This window comes from Acanthopagrus latus, chromosome 7, assembly GCF_904848185.1.
Source record: "Acanthopagrus latus isolate v.2019 chromosome 7, fAcaLat1.1, whole genome shotgun sequence".
NCBI lineage: Eukaryota > Metazoa > Chordata > Actinopteri > Spariformes > Sparidae > Acanthopagrus > Acanthopagrus latus.
This window is the reverse complement of record NC_051045.1, coordinates 134,509-148,250: the sequence shown is the minus strand read 5'-3', so window position 1 is coordinate 148,250 and position 13,742 is coordinate 134,509. Positions and strand designations below refer to the sequence as shown.

At 45.1% G+C, this 13,742-nt stretch overlaps 1 protein-coding gene across 7 annotated transcripts in view; it reads left to right on the top strand.

Annotated features, from left to right (window-relative positions):
- Positions 1 to 182: 182 nt before the first annotated feature.
- plxnb3 (plexin B3) overlaps positions 183 to 13,742 on the top strand; it is a 64,890-nt gene continuing 51,330 nt past the window's right edge. For 4 of the 7 annotated variants that reach the window (XM_037104245.1, XM_037104243.1, XM_037104244.1 and 1 more), the window contains exon 1: positions 183 to 336. The gene's annotated coding sequence lies outside the window, so the exon portion shown is untranslated. Of the gene's footprint in view, positions 337 to 13,237; positions 13,447 to 13,742 lie in introns of all 7 variants that reach the window. The other 3 variants (XM_037104238.1, XM_037104240.1, XM_037104241.1) reach the window with 3 other exon arrangements.

Below are 13,742 nucleotides of genomic sequence, written 5' to 3'. Positions count from 1 at the left end.
GTCTGTGGCTTCAACACGAGCAGTCTCACTTCAACAAACCGTCAATAAGTTAAAATCAATGATCACTTCTGATCACTCTGAGTGAATATTGATCAGTGAGCCTGTGAGCCAGGCAGCGGCACGGCACGGCAGGTTCTTGGTTCTCCTCCCTGCAGAGGAGCGTCAGAAAAGCCTCCCGGCGGCGCGCGGAGCGGGGCGGGGTCTGTGTCGAACCTGTTGTGAGGCTCTCGGCCCGGATCGTGTACGTTTGCGTCTCTGCTGGACTCGCTGCGGGTCTCTGGAAGTTCTCCCGGGCCGGTTGGACCTCGGCGGAGTGGAGCAGCCCGCTGAGATCAGGTTAGTCTGACCCGGATCACTCTGTCTCCCTTTTCACGTCCCAAACTTGTCCAGAGCCGCAGCTGCTGCAGGAAGGAAGGCGCGTGTGAGTCAGGCGTGTCTGACAGCGACGCACCAGACTCCGTTCACAAATCTGACCGTTTTAAATGTTGCCGCTTATCTTTATCTCCTTGCTCCGGAAAGAAAAAAAGTGAACGTGTGTCAGAAACGGGACAAGTCAGTCTGTGATCCGGCTCCGACTGTTAATGAAACCGTCGTCCTCTGTGTCGGTTCTGCGAGATGAATTCACACAGACGTTAAACAAACAGTGGCGGAGGCGGAACATGGGCCAGTTTAAAAGTTGAGGTTTTTGTGGCGAAGTCTGGCCGGTGGACAGTGACCGAACCGAACTGAACAGCAGAGACGATTTCAAATCTGCTGTAGAGTGTGTGTGTCTGTGTGTGTGTCTGTGTGTCGGGTGTTCCCAGCCTGTCCTGGCACGGCACGGCTCAGCCCGCAGCCGCATACTGAATAGCTCACATTCCAACACACACACACGCACACACACTGCTGTGTTTTTTTTTTTTTTTTATGACAGAAGTGAGTTTAGAAGTCACCTTTGATGACGTTGCACAGCCTCAGGAAAGTTTTCGTCACGTGACCCACAAACAACAAACAAAAACAACACACGCTCACGCACACACACACAGAGGAAGTTGTTGAGCCTGAATCTCAGGTCTGAACTGGATCAACAGAACATGCCCTGTGTGTTACTAAAGTGGTTCAGCACAGTTGTTTGGTGTGTGTGTGTGTGTGTGCATGTGTGTGTGTCCTGCTGCTGTGTGTGTTCATGTCTCAGTGTCTTCATATCATTTTGTAGGAAACCATGTTTGGTTTGTGTTTCCTTCATGTGTGTTGGTCACAACATGTGATGATGTCACACAGGTTCAGGTGGTCCTCACCTGTGCATGAACAGCTGTCGACAGTTCAGAGGGGAGTTAATAGATATGATGTTGATGTTTGTCTGTCATGGCGGATGCTCGCTCAACAGCTTCTGAGAGCTGATGGTTGGTTATGTCGTTGGTTGTTGTGGATTCAATAGGATATAAATGATTTACAATCACAAAAAAAGTGAATGGAGTTTGGTTTGAGATGAATCGTGTCGTCTGACTGCATCTGTGTGACTGCAGCGCCTGTTTTCTTCTTCATGTGTTTCTTTGTTGCGGCTGCAGGCTGGTTCCTCCTGACAGTCACTGTTCAGGGTCACAGATAACAAACATCTTCTGTTGTTTTCTCAATGAAATTTGGTGAAAACAGTGTGTCAGTGTGACTGCCACACACACACACGCACACGCACGCACACACACACACACACACACACAGGTCATGTGATCTGTTGAAGCATCATCATCATCTGCATGATGAAGATTATTTAACTGAAACGTCCATTTGACTAATCTGAAGGATTTAGTCTGAGTCCACATTCAGATTACTGTTTAATCACCTCTAATCTACACACACACGCACACACACACGCACACACTGTGTTAATGTGCTGTAATCTGCAGGTTTAACTGAACATTTTCATGGTCGCACTGAACTGGACTCACACCAGGACCACCAGTAAGCTTGTAGTGCTGAATGTGCGGAGGTGGAGGTGGAGGAGGTGGAGGAGGTGGAGGAGATGGAGGAGGTGGAGGAGGTGGAGGAGGTGCAGGAGGTGCAGGAGGTGGAGGAGGTGCAGGAGGTGCAGGAGGTGGAGGCTCATCATGGGTCTTTTTAAAATTAAGCATTATTATGATATATACAAAATATACAAAATGGCCAGTTTATTTAAATCCTTAAGATGTAAAACTAATAAGAAATGATTTATGACCTCTGAACTGAAGCTGTAAGCTTTTATCAGAATTCGCTGCTGTCCTGTTCTCAGCTGTGTTTGGATGAAGGTCCGGTTCAGCTCCGGGCTGAGACGAGAGAGTCGTAACTGACTCCAACCTGAACTGGACTCTGTGTGTTCCCCTGTCACATACTGGTTACCATGGTCACCCTGATAACAGCAGTGTGGATGGCGGTGAGGAGGCTTTGCTCTGCACACAGATGTAAAATACAAACCATACATATTATATGTCATAGCCGCGGTTCTGCAGCTTACAAACAGCCTCTGTGTTGTGTTCAGAGTGCAGTACCAGGACATAAAGCCCGACACAGGCCGGACGTCCATCTCTTACAACCACCACAATAATTTTGACACTGTATCTTCAATAAAAGATCTTGAAAGCCCCATGTGACTGAGCCCAGACAGTGTGTTCAGTCTTTGTACCCTCCCAACAGTGACACGGTGTTGAGTGTCATCACAGGTCCGTTTCATACTGAGACGGCACCGAACAGGCCGACCATCTGATCTGTGGCTGTTTTCAGGCAACATGTCGGCGATGGTTCGGCCTCCAGGTTTGCAACTTGTCACACGTCTTCAGGAGGACGAGCTGATGTTTGCAATCACATCTGAGTCCCGCAGCTCAATAAAAGCTCGTCAGTACAGATCCTGAATCAGCTGATCGTCTTCAGTTTGTTTCAAACTGACCTGAGATCAGAGCAAGCTGGTTGTTGTATACAGCAGATGGAGACTTTGAAAAGAAGTTTCCTTTAACAGTCTAACAAGACTGTGTGTGTGTTTGGGAGTGTGTGTGTGTGTGTGTGTGTGTGTGTGTGTGTGTGTGTGTGTGTGTGTGTGTGAGAGAGAGAGAATGATTAGCAGTCAGTTTCTAATACAATCTGCTCCTCCATCTGTTTAACTCAACTTTACACTCTGTTCTGCGTGTGTGTGTGGCTCCTGGGAGTGTGTTGTCACATGTATTATGTATGTTCACATACCTGTTCACAGGTGCTGCTGGTTGTGTTTGACAGGTGAGTCGTGCACACGTCGGACTGAAGATGTCATCATCTTCTCTTTGTTTTAGATTCACTGCTCATGTGATGGATTTAAAGTGCGGTTCTATAGAAGTTATTACTCTGAGTGAAACAGAACAGAACCAGTCATTAACCAGCTCGCCTCATTTTATCTCATCTCGTGTTTGATTTACAGTTCATGTGCACACACAGTTTTAACCTCAACTTGTAGTTTCAGTGAAAAAGTCTTTGTAGTTCGATCAGAGTGAGACATCTTCACTGGTTATGATCAGGTCTTAGGAGTGCCCTGGTTCTGATCAGGTCCTTGAGAGTCATCAGTTTGGTGGTCTGTAGGAAGTGTATATATTTAAGGTTATGTGGTGTGATCTGTATGTGTCGACATGCTGATTAACTATTTTATAGTGTAACATTTCTGAGGTTTTACATCAGCCTCACTTTCAGTTTCTTCCTCACTGACCTTGTGTTGAGTCTCACAGCTTCTGACATTCACTGCACGTTCTTTACTCAGTCAGAAGCCTGAAATCTTCTCATTTGAGGAGCTGGAGTCAGAGCGTTTCTGGTATTTTTGCTCAAAGACATCAAAGAATGAGCAGAAGGGCAAAGTGAAGGGCAGCTGCTGTCGATGGAGGCGCTGGTCCTGAATCTGAAGTCCAGTTTCCTTCATTTACGTCTTCAGGACAGACTGAGACACAAAATAGTTAACTGTGAAGATTATTCACCGAGTCTTGGTGCGGTACAGTTGTCAGGAGGCTTTGTCGGTAGAATGAGAGCAAACATACTTCCTGTCTTTAGTTTTAAGCTGTTTGATGTGTTTTGACGCCCTGAACCAGAACCGACAGGACGCGGGGGGGGGGGGGGGGGGGGGGGGGGGTGACCGGAGGACGAGCTGAAACAAACAAGAAACTCACAAAGACGGGGGGTTGGGGGTGGGGTCTATTGTTGATCCAGGATTAGGGCGTGGCCTCAGAGAAGATTACACACACACACGCGCTGTTGAGTGGAGTGTGAATGAAGGGCCCCTGCTGGGCCCCAACAGATACTCCTCACCCACCCATCCCTCGAAGTTCCCCCAACACACACACCTCCCCCTCCTCCCCAGTGTGTGTATCAGATCACACACACACCAACTGTGTGTGTAGCTGGAGGTGTTATTAATAATCCATAAAGAAGCTGGTTTCTCCCGATCGCTCCCTGTGGAGTCACACACACACACACACACACACACACACACACACACACACACACACACACACACACACACACACACTGCTAACCAGCTGTCTCACTGCCTGACAGACAGACAGGATGGTGGAGTCATCACTTTATGTGTTGTTGGAGTTTAAGTGCTGATCCAGGATCAGAGCAGAGTGTATGATTACTGCAGTGGCCTGAGAAGATAACAGGATAATAATAAAAATACTAATGATAACAATAACAACAACAATGATGACGATTGTAATAATAAGATATTATTGGTGCTGAAATAATTAATTGTACAACAGAAAGTGTTGATGTTTAATACCTGAAGTTCATTTTGTTTGAAATACTTTGACTTTGTGTATTTGTTCTGTTACTGTAGGCCGCGCAATGTTTCTGCCACAACAAGAACTATCAGGTTACAGATGCACTGAATTCTCTGCTCGTTCTAACAAATGATAATAAACTAAATGAAAATAAAAATATCTGGGTCCTGCCCCACTGGGAGGAGACCCCGAGGAAGACCCAGGACACGCTGGAGTGACTATGTCGCTCGGCTGGCCTGGGAACGCCTTGGGATCCTCCCGGAGCTGGAGGAAGTGTCCAGGGAGAGGGAAGTCTGGGTTAGGGTTAGGGGGTTAGGGTCCCTGCTCAGGCAGCTGCCCCCGCGACCCGGCCCCAGATAAGCGGAAGAAAATGGATGGATGGATGGATGGAAAATAAAAATAATTAAAGATGCAAGCAGCGATGAATGGGCCCTCGCAGTCCACGTGTGTTGTGGGCATGCTGCTGTCGGGGCATTCCTGGCTCTATTGCCGGATTATTGTGTACACCATCAGTTAACTGTCTGTATTCCGGACAGTGCAGGAAGGGGTTAAATGTCATTTCCTGTGTCCAACATGTTGCGCTGTGACTATGACTGTATATTGTGTTCAGGGCTGGACTCTTATCAAACATGTGAAGTTTGGTTGAGATAGGAATGAGGAAGTTCTTCCTTAATGATGTGATGGCCTGCTGCTGGCAGTATTAAATAATGTACGCTGAAGTCAGAAGAACTCTCTGCAATCTACATAAAAACAAAATGTACAGGTGAAAAATCCCTCAAGCTCATTTATGGTCAGTTGTGTTTTGATTATTGATTGGCGGAGACGCTGTTGGAGGGTGTGCTCACCTTTTAGTTGCATGTCATCTTGTAGTGTATGATATGGAGGAAAAATCCATAAATGTCATGTAAATAGGATGTTTGTCTGAATTCCTGTGACCAGTAGGTGGTACTATGGATATGACACAGTATTGATTCATGGAGGTATTCAGGGCGACACTGTAAACATATGTGATGAATTTGATGAAGATGGGAAATTGTATGTTGAAGTTATAAGGACTTCATGCTTTATGGTGAAGCATGAAAATGGACCGCACCATGACACCCACCTTGTTTGACGTAGGCGAAAGCTTTTGATAACTTTTCATTCTCAAGGTCTGAGGATGATAATGAGTGAATTGGAAGTCTGTGGTGTTCAAGCTGCAGGGGGGGTTTGTTAAAGTACGAGGCAGGAAATTGATCAAAGTGGGAGTGAAATGGGAACTTTGAATCAAAATGGCTGACTTCCTGTTGGAGTGACAGTTTGGTACAGTTTAAGTTTTTTGTGCGACTGGTCATGATACATATGCATACCGAATTTTGTTCATGTATGTGCATGTAGGGGGCGGGGTTGGGATTGTTGATAATCCAGGGGGCGCTATAGTCCTCTGTGTAATGAATCTATATTATGTATGGGTTTCACTCTCTGAAATGAGTGACCAAAAATATTGAATTTTTTCATGATATTCAAATTTGGTCAGGACCAGATTTAAGGCCCCCACACACCGCCCAGTCTCAAACCAACAGCCAACTGCCTTTATCAGACCACTCCGTTGCCTCTCGTCTGACCTGTTCAGCTGAAAAGTTGCATTGAACACACCGGCTGGACGTGCTAACCCTAACCCTAACCCATTTCTTAAATCATCCTAAACCACAAACTCAAATTAATCGATATTACCATGGACCAGGTTTAGTCTCAGGACCAGGTTTAGTCAGTTTTGACATCAGCTCACTGTGAGTGCAGACGGCAGAACTGAATAAAACCATCTTCATGTTAAAGTCAGGCGTGTCCCTGTGATGGTCGAGGTTTCCATGGAGACGGTTGTGGTAACCGTGGTGATGAGGAGTGTAGCTGACGGCAAGCAGAGCGGGACCTCAGAATGATAGTAATACCAACGTGTGTGTGTGTATGTGTGTGTTAATAATTGGCTGTGATGAAAAATTCTCTTTGATGTTGAAGTGAGAATGCCTGAAGAGCCTGAAACAGCCAGTCAGAAGCAGCCAATCAGAAGCGCCCAGCCAGGAACGGCCAGTCAGAAACAGCCAGTCAGAAGCAGCCAGTCAGAAACAGCCAGTCAGAAACAGCCAGTCAGAAGCAGCCAGTCAGAAGCGCCCAGCCAGAAACGGACAGTACGTCGCACCATCAGCACTGTGGGCTGTTCGGCTGATGTGTAGGGCTGAAACTAACGATTGTTTTGGTTGTCGACTAATCTATCAATTATTTTTCCAGTTAGTCACAATTATTTTGGCAGCATCTGTTTCGACTTTGGTTTTACCTCATATTCTCAGAGCAAATGAAAAACCCATGAAACAAACATTTGAAAACATAATATTTTGAAACAGCTGGATTTTTAATTTACCAATTGAACTAATTAATACAAATTATTATTTTTTAATTGATTACATATCTTATAGATGAATTATTATTTTGTTACAAATCATTGCAGTAAGTGGAGGTTTACTATTCAGTGTTTTATCCAATTTATATTATTACTGTTTTGTACTGATTTAATATCCTACATATGAATTATTACTGATATCTGCTGTCAGACAGAAACTTCTTATTTGCAAATTTGACTTATTTTTTCATAATCGATTTTACTGGCCACCCTTCACGTTTGTACACATTATTAACCAATGAATGTATTCAAAGAGCTCGTCTCCAGCTGGCCTCTTGTGTGATGATACACAGGGAAGCATGGGTTCACAACAACCACACTTCTTGTTGTCATTCAAGATCTGTTGCATTTTTAATAACTGCAAATTTTAATAAATCACTTTTTGGTTGCACACTAATGGATGAATGTCTAAAAAAATGCAAATCTGTTTCAGTTTGGTTTGCTTCTAGGTTTGTAGGCTGCTACAGAGTAGAGTTTAGACTCTGCCCCAGCCTGTTTTGCCATGTCATGTCATTGTCCATAGCTGCTTATCCCTTTCCATGAGGTCGCGGGGTGTTGCTGCTGGAGCCAATCCCAGCCTTGTCACAGGGTGAGGGCAGGGTACTCCCTGGACAAGTCGCCAGCTCATCGCAGGGCCTCACTAGTGAGCAATGTGGGGTTCAGTATCTCGCTCAAGGACACTTTGACATGCAGCTCAGCTCAGCCCTGCCCAGGGCCGGGATTTGAATCAGCGACCTTCTGATCACTAGTCAACCTGCTCTACCCGCTGAGCTACAGCCGCCCCTCCAGCCTGTTTTTTTGTTTTTTGTTGGTTTTTTTTGTTCATTAATTTTTTTTAATAACTCAAAATAATGACTATTTCCAGCTACAAAATGCACATCTCTGTCCTCCCCCCATTGTTGTTTGTGTCGCTGCATGGCGTTCCAGGTGAGTGTCCTCATGCTGAATACGTGACTTGTCGTGACATCACTCCCCAAGATGCAAGAAACAAAAATATATATTTTTACTGAGGAAAATGACAAAAATGCACAGTGACTTGAATAAGTAACTTTAATCTGATTATTGGTTTGGAAATAGTAACATGGTAGATTACTTGTAACTGAGAAAAGTGGTCAGCTCATAATTCCATCTTATGTGTCTGGCCGGGCCGGGCCGGGCCGGACACATAAGCATGTTCCCTGTGGGCCACTGTACTGCAGGTTATCGTGTCCGACACGTAGTCCTGAGTCCTCACATACTGTGGCCGGTCAGTGAGGTGATCCAGGATCCAGGATGTGAGGTGTTGGTTCACCCCTGCCAGCTCCAGCTTGTCCCCCAGCACTGCAGGCTGTATAGTGTTGAAAACACTGGAGAAATCAAAGAACATGATCCTCACAGTGCTTCCAGGCTTCTCCAGGTGAGACAGTGATCCGTCCAGGAGGAAGATGATGGCGTCGTCCACTCTGATGCAGGGTTGATATGCAAACTGGAGAGGGTCCATAAAAGGACCCACCAGAGGGCGGAGATGGACGAGGACCAGTCGCTCCAGGGTCTTTATCAGGTGTGAAGTGAGAGCAGCTGGTCTGTAGTTGTTGAAGTGTTTTGGGTGATGATCTTTGGTTCTGGTGCAGGTACATCATTCATATTCTTCTTCTGCTGCTGCTACTTCTGTTTCTTCTTCTGTAGAACTGTCTCCTTCTTCTACGCCACACTGTGGTGTGCATTCTAGTAGCGGTTCTAAAGCGATTTGCTTCGGCTCAGATGTTTTTAAAAAAAATGATGATAACAATAATAAATACGATGCATCAATGCAAACATTTTGCGTCGACAAATTTTTATTGTCAACGTAATTGATTATGTCAACTAATCGTTGCAGCCCTACTGACGTGTTGAATCTGTGGCTGATCTGTGAGAGAGGTCACTGTGATTGACAGTTGAGCTCAGTGAATCAATGCAGGAGGAAACAGAAAAGTGAGGGCCGCCATTTAGTTGCTTCTGTTGTAGTTTTCTGCCGTATGAAGCTTTTGTGTTGTTATGACCATGAATGTTTCAACCATGTTTGTCCTGTGATGAACTGTGACTGACATCTGCTGATGTGATGCGTTCAGGGCCTGCTGGGATTTAAAGATCAGCTGCACATAAACTTTACTGAGCAGTTTGAACAGTCTTTATTGAGACTCCAGGCTTTGACAGAGTCTTTATTGAAATGAGCTCAGCTAACAAAGAGCGCCTGAACAAAAGGAATGAATTTAAATTAACTTTATTAAAAGACTGATGGTGAACAGCGTTAAGGAAGAGTCAGACTCCAACAGAGAGGCTTTATTTAAACACGGTCTGTGGACAAAGAGGAACAAAACGACAGGATGAGGTCTGATGAAAAGAGCAATTCAAAAAGCTTTATTGACACACAGAGCTGTAGTGTTTACAGTCAGTCAGCCAGTCAGTCATACAATCATTTAGAGCTTAACTGAAGTATGATCAATAATTCTAACAACTAGTTAAAAAGTTTGTGAAATGTTGTCGAGCTGATTATTGATCGAACATTTATCATCAATAATCTGTCACAGGAAACTGACCCTGGATCTGCCAATGAGTCAATCACAACAACTCCTTAGACTCTCTGCTGTGTGTTTATGGAACTGTGTGTGTGTGTGTGTGTGTGTGTGTGTGTGTGTGTGTGTGTGTGTCCTGCTGTTTGTAATGAAGGAGGAAGTTCCTCCTGTGTGGAAGAATGAGCTGAATTTACTGTCTCACTGTTTCCATTTCCTCTGCTGGGTCTCACTCTTCCTTCCTGTCGGTCAGGTTCATATATCAGCAGCATGCGGGTCCACTTGGTTCTGTTCAGGAGTCATTGTGTTTTTGGTTTAATGTTCATCAGTTGATGTAACTTGAGAAGTAAAGTAGTAATGAAGTTACTCCATTGCTTAGTTGCAGTTACTCCCTGTTGACTGATATTTTACTGTGGACAGTTGTCTTATGTTGAAAGTGTCTTGTCACCTGGCGTCCTCCACCTGTTTGTGTTCAATCACTGATCACTGATCACTGATCAGTGTATCAGTGTAGACTCTCTCCTCTTCTCTGATAGAGTTTCAGGCTGTTCCTTTAAGAACCCCCCCCCCATGTTCAGATTACAGACTGTTGAATTATGTGTTGTCACTGCATCACACACACTGCTGCTCAGTGTGTGTGTGTGTGTGGGGGGGGGGCTATAATTGGTATCTTGGAGTGCAGCTGTCTTCAACCACTGGCATCAGTTACACCCCCAACTTAGAAACACACACACACGTGCACACACACACACACACACACACACACACACACACACACACACACACACACAGTGGAACACACACACACAGTAACTCTTTCTGTCTCAAGTTGATAATAAAAAATCAACATCCGGTTACACTTTCAAAATAAAAGCTCATAAACTACCAGGTTATGTTTAGGAAAACCTGCTGCCTGCATTATCCACAGTGCAACTGAGACACTGAGTGACATCAGCAATTTATCAGGTGAGCTCCAGCTTCTTTTGGAGACACATGATCAGCAGAACTTTACTGACCTCCACCTGAGCCTCCTCCATCTTTTCCACCTCTCTGGATCGTATCATCTCCTCAGGCTAGTGCTGCAGCCTCTGGTGGACACGCGAGTGTCCTGACTGTACGAACAACAGAGCATGCTCACAACACTTCTACCAGCTGAGTGGCTAACTTCCTGTTTAACTCTCCACTAGCTTAAATGTTGGTGTGGTTCCAGATGTTCTCAGTCCGAACAGATCAGATTGTGACAGTGCAGATTTTTTTCTCTGAGGTTGTGATGCTCCAATAAAATGATCCACTGTGACACATACTCTTGTGTCACAGTGTGAGTCCATGTGCATCTCATCATGTTGTAACCGTTGTAACAGTGCCGGTGAGCAGCGGGCCCACCGGAACAGATGCCATGTTTGTGTTCAGAATCTGGTTTCATTATAAATCTGCTGACCAGTTAGAGTCTGTTTGAATCTGCATCAGACTGCTGCACATATGGCTGTGTGTGTGTGAGTGTGTGTGTGTGTGTGTGTGTTTCATATATGCAGATTATATGTAATGTCTCAGTTTGCAGAGTTACAACCATCAGATTAACTCCACAGATTAGTGAATGAAGGCAGGCAGCCTAATCTATGTACTCTTTGTGTGTGTGTGAGTGTGTGTGTGTGTGTGTGTGTGTGTGTGTGTGTGTGTGTGTGTGTGTGTGTGTGTGTGTGTGTGTGTGTGTGTGTGTGTGTGTGTGTGTGTGTGTGCGCGCAGGGTCAGGTTTAATGGGGATTAGATGCCTTGTGGCCTATTTGGAAGCTTCGGTTTTAATTTTTTTGCAGAGTGAGTTCAGATGACTTCAGATGAAGTTCTGGCTCCTGATTGGTTGTTTCTGTCAGTGAGTGTTTGCATACAAAACACAGCGTGAACACAAAACATACGTATGAAGAAGTCGTGGAAAATAGGAAACAAACAACTTCTCTCTTTGACTGCTTTATCAGCCGATTATTCACCAGAACCAAAAAGCCACTCCAAAGAGTGGGAAAACTTCCAACTCTCCTTGCCCCGCCCAGCTCCGTTACCATGGTTACAAGGTTACTAGGAGCCTTGCCCAACAGTCTGTTGTCAGTGAGAGGGAAACTAACACACAGTACACATTAAGAGTTATAATACATGTGTAGATTCAAACTGTTCCGTGCTCGGACGTGGTTCTGACCCATGTTCATGTGCTCCTCCTGTTTAATTCCTGCCAACAGGAGGTTATGGTGCATTCAGGTTCACCTGAGATAAAACAGACCAAACAGAGATGTTGTGCAGAGTGGAGTGACGGAAGGAAACGTGGAGCAGTGAAGGCGTGAACACAGATCACAGCTGTTCGTTATTCTAGTGTTTACTGACGAGTCTGTGATGACGCAATGCTGAGAAATAGTGACACACACACAGTGACACACACACTCAGGCATTAACCCGTCTTCATGTTAAGTTATGTTGATAAACAGTGATGTCACAGTGATGTCACTGACCACATGATGTAAACAAGCTGATTAAATTCAGACAGTTTCATTTGAGGAAACATTTAGTTTTGTATCAGTGAATTATCAGCCCTTTTTAGATAGAAAAGGTGGCACAATTGCTCCAAGATAAGAGCGGCAATGTGCTGGCCTGTCTTTCTAAAATCAAGGTGTAATATTCCTCCTTTTCCAAAAGCCGCCTCTGAGGTAGGCATAAACATGTAATGTGATGTGAAGCTCAAAGTTGAGCTGTGACAACAAATTTGTCTTCAAAATAAGAGCTTTACATTGCACCCCATTGAAGTTTAGAGCTGGGTTCTTATCAGGGGGCTTTTAATTTGAAAGTAGTGACCGTCCTTAGCTTGCTGCTACAACAACAAGCTAACACAACCAAACAGCTACAGAGACCGAGGCGACGCTGCATGTCCTGGCTCTCTGCAGCTGTCCAGCTGTTCATCTTAATGTCCGTAGATGAAGTGACGGACTGACTGCTGTGATCAGCTGTTTCCTGGTTTTAAAACTCCCCGGCTGAGGGTCGCACAACAGTGCAGATGAGACCTCACCCATCCCACACAGAGGCCGGCACATTGATGCCTCATTTTTATATAGCAGGTGAGGCGGAAATAAGTGTACCCTCTGAGGTGGAAAATAGGCGGACCAAAACAGACCCCCAATTTGCTGGCCTCTGTCTAAAACCGCGGACCGAGCCGCCAAAAGGACGGGCAAATTGGCGGCTTGCTGCCCAGGATAAAAACAGCTGTGATGAGTGTGTGTTCATCATCACCTCTCTGTTCTGACTGTGTCTGAAATGTGTCTGGGTCAGAACTCATCTGAAGGATGAAGGTCCGTCAGTAAAATCAACTGTTTTTGCAGTGAGGTTCTGAATGGAAGCAGCGTGATCATTAAGCTGTGGTAAGAGGAAGGCACAGCAGCTGTATTGACAAGGACAGATGACTGTGAGCTGCTCAGTCTATAGATCATCCATCAATACCTGCAGTGATTGATTAGCTGTACACTCCACACTGCTCATTAACTCATTATATGCTCCAGCAGACAAACAGGAAGTGATTCATTGCTTGACCTCACTGTTGGCCTTGAAGGCAGATGGTTGATGAGGAGCGAATAAAGGAACGATCCACCCAAAACACTCCTGGTGTGGGCAGAGAGCCAGGACAGGAAGTTTCTGCTGCCATCCACGGCGCTGCTGCTGCATCGCTTCTTGATTCTACAAACTACAGGACAGGTCGAGGCTTACTGACGTAGGTTGCTTCCGAAATTCCATACTATACACTACATACTCAATATGTGTACTATCGTTCAACATCCTTTTGAGTGAATAACAGTAGTATGCATCTTTTCAGAAGCACTGTTTAGCGCAGAAGTGATGCACTTCCTGAGAGCCTCTTGCCAGTTGAGATGCGTAACCATGGTAACCCACCTCTACCGACAATCTGCATTAATACTCTTTTAACGCATCTAATAATAATAATCTAATAACAAATCTTTGTTAGCCAGCCAATAAGAAGCCACACAATAATAAATGTGAACTGCAGGC